The sequence below is a fragment of the Rhynchophorus ferrugineus genome, unplaced genomic scaffold (genome assembly GCF_030347505.1).
Source record: "Rhynchophorus ferrugineus isolate W39M unplaced genomic scaffold, kcgeb_rfMv2 rfM13, whole genome shotgun sequence".
In the NCBI taxonomy this organism is placed as follows: domain Eukaryota; kingdom Metazoa; phylum Arthropoda; class Insecta; order Coleoptera; family Curculionidae; genus Rhynchophorus; species Rhynchophorus ferrugineus.
The window spans coordinates 2,698,609-2,714,789 of record NW_027472592.1 but is presented as its reverse complement, the minus strand read 5'-3'; positions in this window follow the sequence as shown (position 1 = coordinate 2,714,789).

Below are 16,181 nucleotides of genomic sequence, written 5' to 3'. Positions count from 1 at the left end.
AATAGCATGCCGAATATTACTTGGAATGTGAATTGGAACGAAATCGCTAATTCGTAAGACCATTTTACAATTTTGACCCCAGTTAGAAACAGACTCTAAGGTGTAAAATTTCGATTGTCCATATCTCGGAAACTATAAGAGATAATGCAATTTGGCAATCGGCAGCGTAATTAGCATGCCGAATATTACTTGGAATGTGAATTGGAACGAAATCGCTAATTCATAAGACCATTTTACAATTCTGGCCCAAGTTAGAAGCAGAGCCAATATTGTCAGATGTCGATAGTCCATATCTCGGAAACTATAAGAGATAATGCAATTTGGCAATCGACAACGTAATTAGCATGCCGAATATTACTTGGAATGTAAATTAGAACGAAATCGCTAATTCGTAAGACCATTTTACAATTTTGACCCCAGTTAGAAACAGACTAAGGTGTAAAAATTCGATTGTCCATATCTCGGAAACTATAAGAGATAATGCAATTTGGCAATCGGCAACGTAATTAGCATGCCGAATATTACTTGAAATGTGAATTGGAACGAAATCGCTAATTCATAAGACCATTTTACAATTCTGGCCCAAGTTGGAAGCAGAGCCAATATTGTTAGATGTCGATAGTCCATATCTCGGAAACTATAAGAGATAATGCAATTTGGCAATCGGCAACGTAATTAGCATGCCGAATATTACTTGGAATGTGAATTGGAGCGAAATAGCTAATTCATTAGACCATTTTACAATTCTGGCCCAAGTTAGAAGCAGAGCCAATATTGTCAGATGTCGATAGTCCATATCTCGGAAACTATAAGAGATAATGCAATTTGGCAATCGGCAGCGTAAATAGCATGCCGAATATTACTTGGAATGTGAATTGGAACGAAATCGCTAATTCGTAAGACCATTTTACAATTTTGACCCCAGTTAGAAACAGACTCTAAGGTGTAAAATTTCGATTGTCCATATCTCGGAAACTATAAGAGATAATGCAATTTGGCAATCGGCAACGTAATTAGGATGCCGAATATTACTTAGAATGTGAATTGGAGCGAAATCGCTAATTCATAAGACCATTTTACAATACTGGCCCAAGTTAGAAGCAGAGCCAATATTGTTAGATGTCGATAGTCCATATCTCGGAAACTATAAGAGATAATGCAATTTGGCAATCGGCAGCGTAATTCGCATGCCGAATATTACTTGGAATGTGAATTGGAACGAAATCGCTAATTCGTAAGACCATTTTACAATTTTGACCCCATTTAGAAACAGACTCTAAGGTGTAAAATTTCGATTGTCCATATCTCGGAAACTATAAGAGATAATGCAATTTGGTAATCGGCAACGTAATTAGCATGCCGAATATTACTTGGAATGTGAATTGGAGCGAAATCGCTAATTCATAAGACCATTTTACAATTCTGGCCCAAGTTAGAAGCAGAGCCAATATTGTCAGATGTCGATAGTCCATATCTCGGAAACTATAAGAGATAATGCAATTTGGCAATCGGCAGCGTAAATAGCATGCCGAATATTACTTGGAATGTGAATTGGAACGAAATCGCTAATTCGTAAGACCATTTTACAATTTTGACCCCAGTTAGAAACAGACTCTAAGGTGTAAAATTTCGATTGTCCATATCTCGGAAACTATAAGAGATAATGCAATTTGGCAATCGGCAGCGTAATTAGCATGCCGAATATTACTTGGAATGTGAATTGGAACGAAATCGCTAATTCATAAGACCATTTTACAATTCTGGCCCAAGTTAGAAGCAGAGCCAATATTGTTAGATGTCGATAGTCCATATCTCGGAAACTACAAGAGATAATGCAATTTGGCAATCGGCAGCGTAATTAGCATGCCGAATATTACTTGGAATGTGAATTCGAACGAAATCGCTAATTCGTAAGACCATTTTACAATTTTGACCCCAGTTAGAAACAGACTCTAAGGTGTAAAATTTCGATTGTCCATATCTCGGAAACTATAAGAGATAATGCAATTTGGCAATCGGCAGCGTAATTAGCATGCCGAATATTACTTGGAATGTGAATTGGAACGAAATCGCTAATTCATAAGACCATTTTACAATTCTGGCCCAAGTTAGAAGCAGAGCCAATATTGTCAGATGTCGATAGTCCATATCTCGGAAACTATAAGAGATAGTGCAATTTGGCAATCGGCAGCGTAATTAGCATGCCGAATATTACTCGGAATGTGAATTGGAGCAAAATCGCTAATTCATAAGACCATTTTACAATTCTGGCCCAAGTTAGAAGCAGAGCCAATATTGTTAGATGTCGATAGTCCATATCTCGGAAACTATAAGAGATAATGCAATTTGGCAATCGGCAGCGTAATTAGCATGCCGAATATTACTTGGAATGTGAATTGGAACGAAATCGCTAATTCGTAAGACCATTTTACAATTTTGACCCCAGTTAGAAACAGACTCTAAGGTGTAAAATTTCGATAGTCCATATCTCGGAAACTATAAGAGATAATGCAATTTGGCAATCGGCAACGTAATTAGCATGCCGAATATTACTTGCAATGTGAATTGGAGCGAAATCGCTAATTTATAAGACCATTTTACAATTCTGGCCCTAGTTAGAAGCAGAGCCAATATTGTTAGATGTCGATAGTCCATATCTCGGAAACTACAAGAGATAATGCAATTTGGCAATCGGCAACGTAATTAGCATGCCGAATATTACTTGGAATGTGAATTGGAGCGAAATCGCTAATTCATAAGACCATTTTACATTTCTGGCCCAAGTTAGAAGCAGAGCCAATATTGTCAGATGTCGATAGTCCATATCTCGGAAACTATAAGAGATAATGCAATTTGGCAATCGGCAACGTAATTAGCATGCCGAATATTACTTGGAATGTGAATTGGAACGAAATCGCTAATTCATAAGACCATTTTACAATTCTGGCCCCAGTTAGAAACAGACTCTAAGGTGTAAAATTTCGATAGTCCATATCTCGGAAACTATAAGAGATAATGTAATTTGGCAATCGGCAACGTAATTAGCATGCCGAATATTACTTGGAATGTGAATTGGAGCGAAATCGCTAATTCATAAGACCATTTTACAATTCTGGCCCAAGTTAGAAGCAGAGCCAATATTGTCAGATGTCGATAGTCCATATCTCGGAAACTATAAGAGATAATGCAATTTGGCAATCGGCAACGTAATTAGGATGCCGAATATTACTTAGAATGTGAATTGGAGCGAAATCGCTAATTCATAAGACCATTTTACAATACTGGCCCAAGTTAGAAGCAGAGCCAATATTGTTAGATGTCGATAGTCCATATCTCGGAAACTATAAGAGATAATGCAATTTGGCAATCGGCAGCGTAATTCGCATGACGAATATTACTTGGAATGTGAATTGGACCGAAATCGCTAATTCGTAAGACCATTTTACAATTTTGACCCCATTTAGAAACAGACTCTAAGGTGTAAAATTTCGATTGTCCATATCTCGGAAACTATAAGAGATAATGCAATTTGGCAATCGGCAACGTAATTAGCATGCCGAATATTACTTGGAATGTGAATTGGAACGAAATCGCTAATTCATAAGACCATTTTACAATTCTGGCCCAAGTTGGAAGCAGAGCCAATATTGTTAGATGTCGATAGTCCATATCTCGGAAACTATAAGAGATAATGCAATTTGGCAATCGGCAACGTAATTAGCATGCCGAATATTACTTGGAATGTGAATTGGAGCGAAATAGCTAATTCATAAGACCATTTTACAATTCTGGCCCAAGTTAGAAGCAGAGCCAATATTGTCAGATGTCGATAGTCCATATCTCGGAAACTATAAGAGATAATGCAATTTGGCAATCGGCAACGTAATTAGCATGCCGAATATTACTTGGAATGTGAATTGGAACGAAATCGCTAATTCGTAAGACCATTTTACAATTTTGACCCCAGTTAGAAACAGACTAAGGTGTAAAAATTCGATTGTCCATATCTCGGAAACTATAAGAGATAATGCAATTTGGCAATCGGCAACGTAATTAGCATGCCGAATATTACTTGGAATGTGAATTGGAACGAAATCGCTAATTCATAAGACCATTTTACAATTCTGGCCCAAGTTGGAAGCAGAGCCAATATTGTTAGATGTCGATAGTCCATATCTCGGAAACTATAAGAGATAATGCAATTTGGCAATCGGCAACGTAATTAGCATGCCGAATATTACTTGGAATGTGAATTGGAGCGAAATAGCTAATTCATAAGACTATTTTACAATTCTGGCCCAAGTTAGAAGCAGAGCCAATATTGTCAGATGTCGATAGTCCATATCTCGGAAACTATAAGAGATAATGCAATTTGGCAATCGGCAACGTAATTAGCATTCCGAATATTACTTGGAATGTGAATTGGAACGAAATCGCTAATTCGTAAGACCATTTTATAATTCTGGCCCAAGTTAGAAGCAGAGCCTATATTGTTAGATGTCGATAGTCCATATCTCGGAAACTATAAGAGATAATGCAATTTGGCAATCGGCAGCGTAAATAGCATGCCGAATATTACTTGGAATGTGAATTGGAACGAAATCGCTAATTCGTAAGACCATTTTACAATTTTGACCCCAGTTAGAAACAGACTCTAAGGTGTAGAATTTCGATTGTCCATATCTCGGAAACTATAAGAGATAATGCAATTTGGCAATCGGCAGCGTAATTAGCATGCCGAATATTACTTGGAATGTGAATTGGAACGAAATCGCTAATTCATAAGACCATTTTACAATTCTGGCCCAAGTTAGAAGCAGAGCCAATATTGTCAGATGTCGATAGTCCATATCTCGGAAACTATAAGAGATAATGCAATTTGGCAATCGGCAACGTAATTAGCATGCCGAATATTACTTGGAATGTGAATTGGAACGAAATCGCTAATTCGTAAGACCATTTTACAATTTTGACCCCAGTTAGAAACAGACTCTAAGGTGTAAAATTTCGATTGTCCATATCTCGGAAACTATAAGAGATAATGCAATTTGGCAATCGGCAACGTAATTAGGATGCCGAATATTACTTAGAATGTGAATTGGAGCGAAGTCGCTAATTCATAAGACCATTTTACAATTCTGGCCCAAGTTAGAAGCAGAGCCAATATTTTCAGATGTCGATAGTCCATATCTCGGAAACTATAAGAGATAATGCAATTTGGCAATCGGCAACCTAATTAGCATGCCGAATATTACTTAGAATGTGAATTGGAGCGAAATCGCTAACTCATAAGACCATTTTACAATTCTGGCCCAAGTTAGAAGCAGAGCCAATATTGTTAGATGTCGATAGTCCATATCTCGGAAACTATAAGAGATAATGCAATTTGGCAATCGGCAGCGTAATTAGCATGCCGAATATTACTTGGAATGTGAATTGGAGCGAAATCGCTAATTCATAAGACCATTTTACAATTCTGGCCCAAGTTAGAAGCAGAGCCAATATTGTTAGATGTCGATAGTCCATATCTCGGAAACTATAAGAGATAATGCAATTTGGCAATCGGCAGCGTAATTAGCATGCCGAATATTACTTGGAATGTGAATTGGAACGAAATCGCTAATTCGTAAGACCATTTTACAATTTTGACCCCAGTTAGAAACAGACTCTAAGGTGTAAAATTTCGATAGTCCATATCTCGGAAACTATAAGAGATAATGCAATTTGGCAATCGGCAACGTAATTAGCATGCCGAGTATTACTTGGAATGTGAATTGGGACGAAATCGTTAATTCGTAAGACCATTTTACAATTTTGACCCCAGTTAGAAACAGACTCTAAGGTGTAAAATTTCGATTGTCCATATCTCGGAAACTATAAGAGATAATGCAATTTTGCAATCGGCAACGTAATTGGCATGCCGAACATTACTTAGAATGTGAATTGGAGCGAAATCGCTAACTCATAAGACCATTTTACAATTCTGGCCCAAGTTAGAAGCAGAGCCAATATTGTTAGATGTCGATAGTCCATATCTCGGAAACTATAAGAGATAATGCAATTTGGCAATCGGCAGCGTAAATAGCATGCCGAATATTACTTGGAATGTGAATTGGAACGAAATCGCTAATTCATAAGACCATTTTACAATTCTGGCCCAAGTTAGAAGCAGAGCCTATATTGTTAGATGTCGATAGTCCATATCTCGGAAACTATAAGAGATAATGCAATTTGGCAATCGGCAGCGTAAATAGCATGCCGAATATTACTTGGAATGTGAATTGGAACGAAATCGCTAATTCATAAGACCATTTTACAATTCTGGCCCAAGTTAGAAGCAGAGCCTATATTGTTAGATGTCGATAGTCCATATCTCGGAAACTATAAGTGATAATGCAATTTGGCAATCGGCAGCGTAAATAGCATGCCGAATATTACTTGGAATGTGAATTGGAACGAAATCGCTAATTCGTAAGACCATTTTACAATTTTGACCCCAGTTAGAAACAGACTCTAAGGTGTAAAATTTCGATTGTCCATATCTCGGAAACTATAAGAGATAATGCAATTTGGCAATCGGCAACGTAATTAGCATGCCGAATATTACTTGGAATGTGAATTGGAACGAAATCGCTAATTCATAAGACCATTTTACAATTCTGGCCCAAGTTAGAAGCAGAGCCTATATTGTTAGATGTCAATAGTCCATATCTCGGAAACTATAAGAGATAATGCAATTTGGCAATCGGCAGCGTAAGTAGCATGCCGAATATTACTTATAATGTGAATTGGAACGAAATCGCTAATTCGTAAGACCATTTTACAATTTTGACCCCAGTTAGAAACAGACTCTAAGGTGTAAAATTTCGATTGTCCATATCTCGGAAACTATAAGAGATAATGCAATTTGGCAATCGGCAGCGTAATTATCATGCCGAATATTACTTGGAATGTGAATTGGAACGAAATCGCTAATTCATAAGACCATTTTACAATTCTGGCCCAAGTTAGAAGCAGAGCCAATATTGTCAGATGTCGATAGTCCATATCTCGGAAACTATAAGAGATAATGCAATTTGGCAATCGGCAACGTAATTAGCATGCCGAATATTACTTGGAATGTGAATTGGAACGAAATCGCTAATTCGTAAGACCATTTTACAATTTTGACCCCAGTTAGAAACAGACTCTAAGGTGTAAAATTTCGATTGTCCATATCTCGGAAACTATAAGAGATAATGCAATTTGGCAATCGGCAACGTAATTAGCATGCCGAATATTACTTAGAATGTGAATTGGAGCGAAATCGCTAACTCATAAGACCATTTTACAATTCTGGCCCAAGTTAGAAGCAGAGCCAATATTGTTAGATGTCGATAGTCCATATCTCGGAAACTATAAGAGATAGTGCAATTTGGCAATCGGCAGCGTAATTAGCATGCCGAATATTACTCGGAATGTGAATTGGAGCGAAATCGCTAATACATAAGACCATTTTACAATTCTGGCCCAAGTTAGAAGCAGAGCCAATATTGTTAGATGTCGATAGTCCATATCTCGGAAACTATAAGAGATAATGCAATTTGGCAATCGGCAGCGTAATTAGCATGCCGAATATTACTTGGAATGTGAATTGGAACGAAATCGCTAATTCGTAAGACCATTTTACAATTTTGACCCCAGTTAGAAACAGACTCTAAGGTGTAAAATTTCGATAGTCCATATCTCGGAAACTATAAGAGATAATGCAATTTGGCAATCGGCAACGTAATTAGCATGCCGAATATTACTTGGAATGTGAATTGGAGCGAAATCGCTAATTCATAAGACCATTTTACAATTCTGGCCCTAGTTAGAAGCAGAGCCAATATTGTTAGATGTCGATAGTCCATATCTCGGAAACTATAAGAGATAATGCAATTTGGCAATCGGCAACGTAATTAGCATGCCGAATATTACATGGAATGTGAATTGGAGCGAAATCGCTAATTCATAAGACCATTTTACATTTCTGGCCCAAGTTAGAAGCAGAGCCAATATTGTCAGATGTCGATAGTCCATATCTCGGAAACTATAAGAGATAATGCAATTTGGCAATCGGCAACGTAATTAGCATGCCGAATATTACTTGGAATGTGAATTGGAACGAAATCTCTAATTCGTAAGACCATTTTACAATTCTGGCCACAGTTAGAAACAGACTCTAAGGTGTAAAATTTCGATAGTCCATATCTCGGAAACTATAAGGGATAATGCAATTTGGCAATCGGCAGCGTAATTAGCATGCCGAATATTACTTGGAATGTGAATTGGAACGAAATCGCTAATTCATAAGACCATTTTACAATTCTGGCCCAAGTTAGAAGCAGAGCCAATATTGTCAGATGTCGATAGTCCATATCTCGGAAACTATAAGAGATAGTGCAATTTGGCAATCGGCAGCGTAATTAGCATGCCGAATATTACTCGGAATGTGAATTGGAGCAAAATCGCTAATTCATAAGACCATTTTACATTTCTGGCCCAAGTTAGAAGCAGAGCCAATATTGTCAGATGTCGATAGTCCATATCTCGGAAACTATAAGAGATAATGCAATTTGGCAATCGGCAACGTAATTAGCATGCCGAATATTACTTGGAATGTGAATTGGAACGAAATCGCTAATTCATAAGACCATTTTACAATTCTGGCCCCAGTTAGAAACAGACTCTAAGGTGTAAAATTTCGATAGTCCATATCTCGGAAACTATAAGAGATAATGCAATTTGGCAATCGGCAACGTAATTAGCATGCCGAATATTACTTGGAATGTGAATTGGAGCGAAATCGCTAATTCATAAGACCATTTTACAATTCTGGCCCAAGTTAGAAGCAGAGCCAATATTGTCAGATGTCGATAGTCCATATCTCGGAAACTATAAGAGATAATGCAATTTGGCAATCGGCAACGTAATTAGGATGCCGAATATTACTTAGAATGTGAATTGGAGCGAAATCGCTAATTCATAAGACCATTTTACAATACTGGCCCAAGTTAGAAGCAGAGCCAATATTGTTAGATGTCGATAGTCCATATCTCGGAAACTATAAGAGATAATGCAATTTGGCAATCGGCAGCGTAATTCGCATGCCGAATATTACTTGGAATGTGAATTGGACCGAAATCGCTAATTCGTAAGACCATTTTACAATTTTGACCCCATTTAGAAACAGACTCTAAGGTGTAAAATTTCGATTGTCCATATCTCGGAAACTATAAGAGATAATGCAATTTGGCAATCGGCAACGTAATTACCATGCCGAATATTACTTGGAATGTGAATTGGAGCGAAATCGCTAATTCATAAGACCATTTTACAATTCTGGCCCAAGTTAGAAGCAGAGCCAATATTGTCAGATGTCGATAGTCCATATCTCGGAAACTATAAGAGGTAATGCAATTTGGCAATCGGCAACGTAATTAGCATTCCGAATATTACTTGGAATGTGAATTGGAACGAAATCGCTAATTCGTAAGACCATTTTATAATTCTGGCCCAAGTTAGAAGCAGAGCCTATATTGTTAGATGTCGATAGTCCATATCTCGGAAACTATAAGAGATAATGCAATTTGGCAATCGGCAGCGTAAATAGCATGCCGAATATTACTTGGAATGTGAATTGGAACGAAATCGCTAATTCATAAGACCATTTTACAATTCTGGCCCAAGTTAGAAGCAGAGCCTATATTGTCAGATGTCGATAGTCCATATCTCGGAAACTATAAGAGATAATGCAATTTGGCAATCGGCAACGTAATTAGCATGCCGAATATTACTTGGAATGTGAATTGGAACGAAATCGCTAATTCGTAAGACCATTTTACAATTTTGACCCCAGTTAGAAACAGACTCTAAGGTGTAAAATTTCGATTGTCCATATCTCGGAAACTATAAGAGATAATGCAATTTGGCAATCGGCAGCGTAATTAGCATGCCGAATATTACTTGGAATGTGAATTGGAACGAAATCGCTAATTCATAAGACCATTTTACAATTCTGGCCCAAGTTAGAAGCAGAGCCAATATTGTCAGATGTCGATAGTCCATATCTCGGAAACTATAAGAGATAATGCAATTTGGCAATCGGCAACGTAATTAGCATGCCGAATATTACTTGGAATGTGAATTGGAACGAAATCGCTAATTCGTAAGACCATTTTACAATTTTGACCCCAGTTAGAAACAGACTAAGGTGTAAAAATTCGATTGTCCATATCTCGGAAACTATAAGAGATAATGCAATTTGGCAATCGGCAACGTAATTAGCATGCCGAATATTACTTGGAATGTGAATTTGAACGAAATCGCTAATTCATAAGACCATTTTACAATTCTGGCCCAAGTTGGAAGCAGAGCCAATATTGTTAGATGTCGATAGTCCATATCTCGGAAACTATAAGAGATAATGCAATTTGGCAATCGGCAACGTAATTAGCATGCCGAATATTACTTGGAATGTGAATTGGAGCGAAATAGCTAATTCATAAGACCATTTTACAATTCTGGCCCAAGTTAGAAGCAGAGCCAATATTGTCAGATGTCGATAGTCCATATCTCGGAAACTATAAGAGATAATGCAATTTGGCAATCGGCAACGTAATTAGCATTCCGAATATTACTTGGAATGTGAATTGGAACGAAATCGCTAATTCGTAAGACCATTTTATAATTCTGGCCCAAGTTAGAAGCAGAGCCTATATTGTTAGATGTCGATAGTCCATATCTCGGAAACTATAAGAGATAATGCAATTTGGCAATCGGCAGCGTAAATAGCATGCCGAATATTACTTGGAATGTGAATTGGAACGAAATCGCTAATTCGTAAGACCATTTTACAATTTTGACCCCAGTTAGAAACAGACTCTAAGGTGTAAAATTTCGATTGTCCCTATCTCGGAAACTATAAGAGATAATGCAATTTGGCAATCGGCAACGTAATTAGCATGCCGAATATTACTTAGAATGTGAATTGGAGCGAAATCGCTAACTCATAAGACCATTTTACAATTCTGGCCCAAGTTAGAAGCAGAGCCAATATTGTTAGATGTCGATAGTCCATATCTCGGAAACTATAAGAGATAATGCAATTTGGCAATCGGCAGCGTAATTAGCATGCCGAATATTACTTGGAATGTGAATTGGAGCGAAATCGCTAATTCATAAGACCATTTTACAATTCTGGCCCAAGTTAGAAGCAGAGCCAATATTGTTAGATGTCGATAGTCCATATCTCGGAAACTATAAGAGATAATGCAATTTGGCAATCGGCAGCGTAATTAGCATGCCGAATATTACTTGGAATGTGAATTGGAACGAAATCGCTAATTCGTAAGACCATTTTACAATTTTGACCCCAGTTAGAAACAGACTCTAAGGTGTAAAATTTCGATAGTCCATATCTCGGAAACTATAAGAGATAATGCAATTTGGCAATCGGCAACGTAATTAGCATGCCGAGTATTACTTGGAATGTGAATTGGAACGAAATCGTTAATTCGTAAGACCATTTTACAATTTTGACCCCAGTTAGAAACAGACTCTAAGGTGTAAAATTTCGATTGTCCATATCTCGGAAACTATAAGAGATAATGCAATTTGGCAATCGGCAACGTAATTAGCATGCCGAACATTACTTAGAATGTGAATTGGAGCGAAATCGCTAACTCATAAGACCATTTTACAATTCTGGCCCAAGTTAGAAGCAGAGCCAATATTGTTAGATGTCGATAGTCCATATCTCGGAAACTATAAGAGATAATGCAATTTGGCAATCGGCAGCGTAAATAGCATGCCGAATATTACTTGGAATGTGAATTGGAACGAAATCGCTAATTCATAAGACCATTTTACAATTCTGGCCCAAGTTAGAAGCAGAGCCTATATTGTTAGATGTCGATAGTCCATATCTCGGAAACTATAAGAGATAATGCAATTTGGCAATCGGCAGCGTAAATAGCATGCCGAATATTACTTGGAATGTGAATTGGAACGAAATCGCTAATTCATAAGACCATTTTACAATTCTGGCCCAAGTTAGAAGCAGAGCCTATATTGTTAGATGTCGATAGTCCATATCTCGGAAACTATAAGAGATAATGCAATTTGGCAATCGGCAGCGTAAATAGCATGCCGAATATTACTTGGAATGTGAATTGGAACGAAATCGCTAATTCGTAAGACCATTTTACAATTTTGACCCCAGTTAGAAACAGACTCTAAGGTGTAAAATTTCGATTGTCCATATCTCGGAAACTATAAGAGATAATGCAATTTGGCAATCGGCAACGTAATTAGCATGCCGAATATTACTTGGAATGTGAATTGGAACGAAATCGCTAATTCATAAGACCATTTTACAATTCTGGCCCAAGTTAGAAGCAGAGCCTATATTGTTAGATGTCGATAGTCCATATCTCGGAAACTATAAGAGATAATGCAATTTGGCAATCGGCAGCGTAAGTAGCATGCCGAATATTACTTGGAATGTGAATTGGAACGAAATCGCTAATTCGTAAGACCATTTTACAATTTTGACCCCAGTTAGAAACAGACTCTAAGGTGTAAAATTTCGATTGTCCATATCTCGGAAACTATAAGAGATAATGCAATTTGGCAATCGGCAGCGTAATTAGCATGCCGAATATTACTTGGAATGTGAATTGGAACGAAATCGCTAATTAATAAGACCATTTTACAATTCTGGCCCAAGTTAGAAGGAGAGCCAATATTGTCAGATGTCGATAGTCCATATCTCGGAAACTATAAGAGATAATGCAATTTGGCAATCGGCAACGTAATTAGCATGCCGAATATTACTTGGAATGTGAATTGGAACGAAATCGCTAATTCGTAAGACCATTTTACAATTTTGACCCCAGTTAGAAACAGACTCTAAGGTGTAAAATTTCGATTGTCCATATCTCGGAAACTATAAGAGATAATGCAATTTGGCAATCGGCAACGTAATTAGCATGCCGAATATTACTTAGAATGTGAATTGGAGCGAAATCGCTAACTCATAAGACCATTTTACAATTCTGGCCCAAGTTAGAAGCAGAGCCAATATTGTTAGATGTCGATAGTCCATATCTCGGAAACTATAAGAGATAGTGCAATTTGGCAATCGGCAGCGTAATTAGCATGCCGAATATTACTCGGAATGTGAATTGGAGCGAAATCGCTAATACATAAGACCATTTTACAATTCTGGCCCAAGTTAGAAGCAGAGCCAATATTGTTAGATGTCGATAGTCCATATCTCGGAAACTATAAGAGATAATGCAATTTGGCAATCGGCAGCGTAATTAGCATGCCGAATATTACTTGGAATGTGAATTGGAACGAAATCGCTAATTCGTAAGACCATTTTACAATTTTGACCCCAGTTAGAAACAGACTCTAAGGTGTAAAATTTCGATAGTCCATATCTCGGAAACTATAAGAGATAATGCAATTTGGCAATCGGCAACGTAATTAGCATGCCGAATATTACTTGGAATGTGAATTGGAGCGAAATCGCTAATTCATAAGACCATTTTACAATTCTGGCCCTAGTTAGAAGCAGAGCCAATATTGTTAGATGTCGATAGTCCATATCTCGGAAACTATAAGAGATAATGCAATTTGGCAATCGGCAACGTAATTAGCATGCCGAATATTACATGGAATGTGAATTGGAGCGAAATCGCTAATTCATAAGACCATTTTACATTTCTGGCCCAAGTTAGAAGCAGAGCCAATATTGTCAGATGTCGATAGTCCATATCTCGGAAACTATAAGAGATAATGCAATTTGGCAATCGGCAACGTAATTAGCATGCCGAATATTACTTGGAATGTGAATTGGAACGAAATCGCTAATTCGTAAGACCATTTTACAATTCTGGCCACAGTTAGAAACAGACTCTAAGGTGTAAAATTTCGATAGTCCATATCTCGGAAACTATAAGAGATAATGCAATTTGGCAATCGGCAGCGTAATTAGCATGCCGAATATTACTTGGAATGTGAATTGGAACGAAATCGCTAATTCATAAGACCATTTTACAATTCTGGCCCAAGTTAGAAGCAGAGCCAATATTGTCAGATGTCGATAGTCCATATCTCGGAAACTATAAGAGATAATGCAATTTGGCAATCGGCAACATAATTAGCATGCCGAATATTACTTGGAATGTGAATTGGAACGAAATCGTTAATTCGTAAGACCATTTTACAATTCTGGCCCAAGTTAGAAGCAGAGCCAATTTTGTTAGATGTCGATAGTCCATATCTCGGAAACTATAAGAGATAATGCAATTTGGCAATCGGCAGCGTAATTAGCATGCCGAATATTACTTGGAATGTGAATTGAAACGAAATCGCTAATTCGTAAGACCATTTTACAATTTTGACCCCAGTTAGAAACAGACTCTAAGGTGTAAAATTTCGATTGTCCATATCTCGGAAACTATAAGAGATAATGCAATTTGGCAATCGGCAACGTAATTAGGATGCCGAATATTACTTAGAATGTGAATTGGAGCGAAATCGCTAATTCATAAGACCATTTTACAATTCTGGCCCAAGTTAGAAGCAGAGCCAATATTTTCAGATGTCGATAGTAAATATCTCGGAAACTATAAGAGATAATGCAATTTGGCAATCGGCAACGTAATTAGCATGCCGAGTATTACTTGGAATATGAATTGGAACGAAATCGCTAATTCGTAAGACCATTTTACAATTTTGACCCCAGTTAGAAACAGACTCTAAGGTGTAAAATTTCGATTGTCCATATCTCGGAAACTATAAGAGATAATGCAATTTGGCAATCGGCAACGTAATTAGCCTGCCGGATATTACTTAGAATGTGAATTGGAGCGAAATCGCTAACTCATAAGACCATTTTACAATTCTGGCCCAAGTTAGAAGCAGAGCCAATATTGTTAGATGTCGATAGTCCATATCTCGGAAACTATAAGAGATAATGCAATTTGGCAATCGGCAGCGTAATTAGCATGCCGAATATTACTTGGAATGTGAATTGGAGCGAAATCGTTAATTCATAAGACCATTTTACAATTCTGGCCCAAGTTAGAAGCAGAGCCAATATTGTTAGATGTCGATAGTCCATATCTCGGAAACTATAAGAGATAATGCAATTTGGCAATCGGCAGCATAATTAGCATGCCGAATATTACTTGGAATGTGAATTGGAACGAAATCGCTAATTCGTAAGACCATTTTACAATTTTGACCACAGTTAGAAACAGACTCTAAGGTGTAAAATTTCGATAGTCCATATCTCGGAATCTATAAGAGATAATGCAATTTGGCAATCGGCAACGTAATTAGCATGCCGAATATTACTTGGAATGTGAATTGGAGCGAAATCGCTAATTCATAAGACCATTTTACAATTCTGGCCCTAGTTAGAAGCAGAGCCAATATTGTTAGATGTCGATAGTCCATATCTCGGAAACTATAAGAGATAATGCAATTTGGCAATCGGCAACGTAATTAGCATGCCGAATATTACTTGGAATGTGAATTGGAGCGAAATCGCTAATTCATAAGACCATTTTACAATTCTGGCCCAAGTTAGAAGCAGAGCCAATATTGTCAGATGTCGATAGTCCATATCTCGGAAACTATAAGAGATAATGCAATTTGGCAATCGGCAACGTAATTAGCATTCCGAATATTACTTGGAATGTGAATTGGAACGAAATCGCTAATTCGTAAGACCATTTTATAATTCTGGCCCAAGTTAGAAGCAGAGCCTATATTGTTAGATGTCGATAGTCCATATCTCGGAAACTATAAGAGATAATGCAATTTGGCAATCGGCAGCGTAAATAGCATGCCGAATATTACTTGGAATGTGAATTGTAACGAAATCGCTAATTCGTAAGACCATTTTACAATTTTGACCCCAGTTAGAAACAGACTCTAAGGTGTAAAATTTCGATTGTCCATATCTCGGAAACTATAAGAGATAATGCAATTTGGCAATCGGCAGCGTAATTAGCATGCCGAATATTACTTGGAATGTGAATTGGAACGAAATCGCTAATTCATAAGACCATTTTACAATTCTGGCCCAAGTTAGAAGCAGAGCCAATATTGTCAGATGTCGATAGTCCATATCTCGGAAA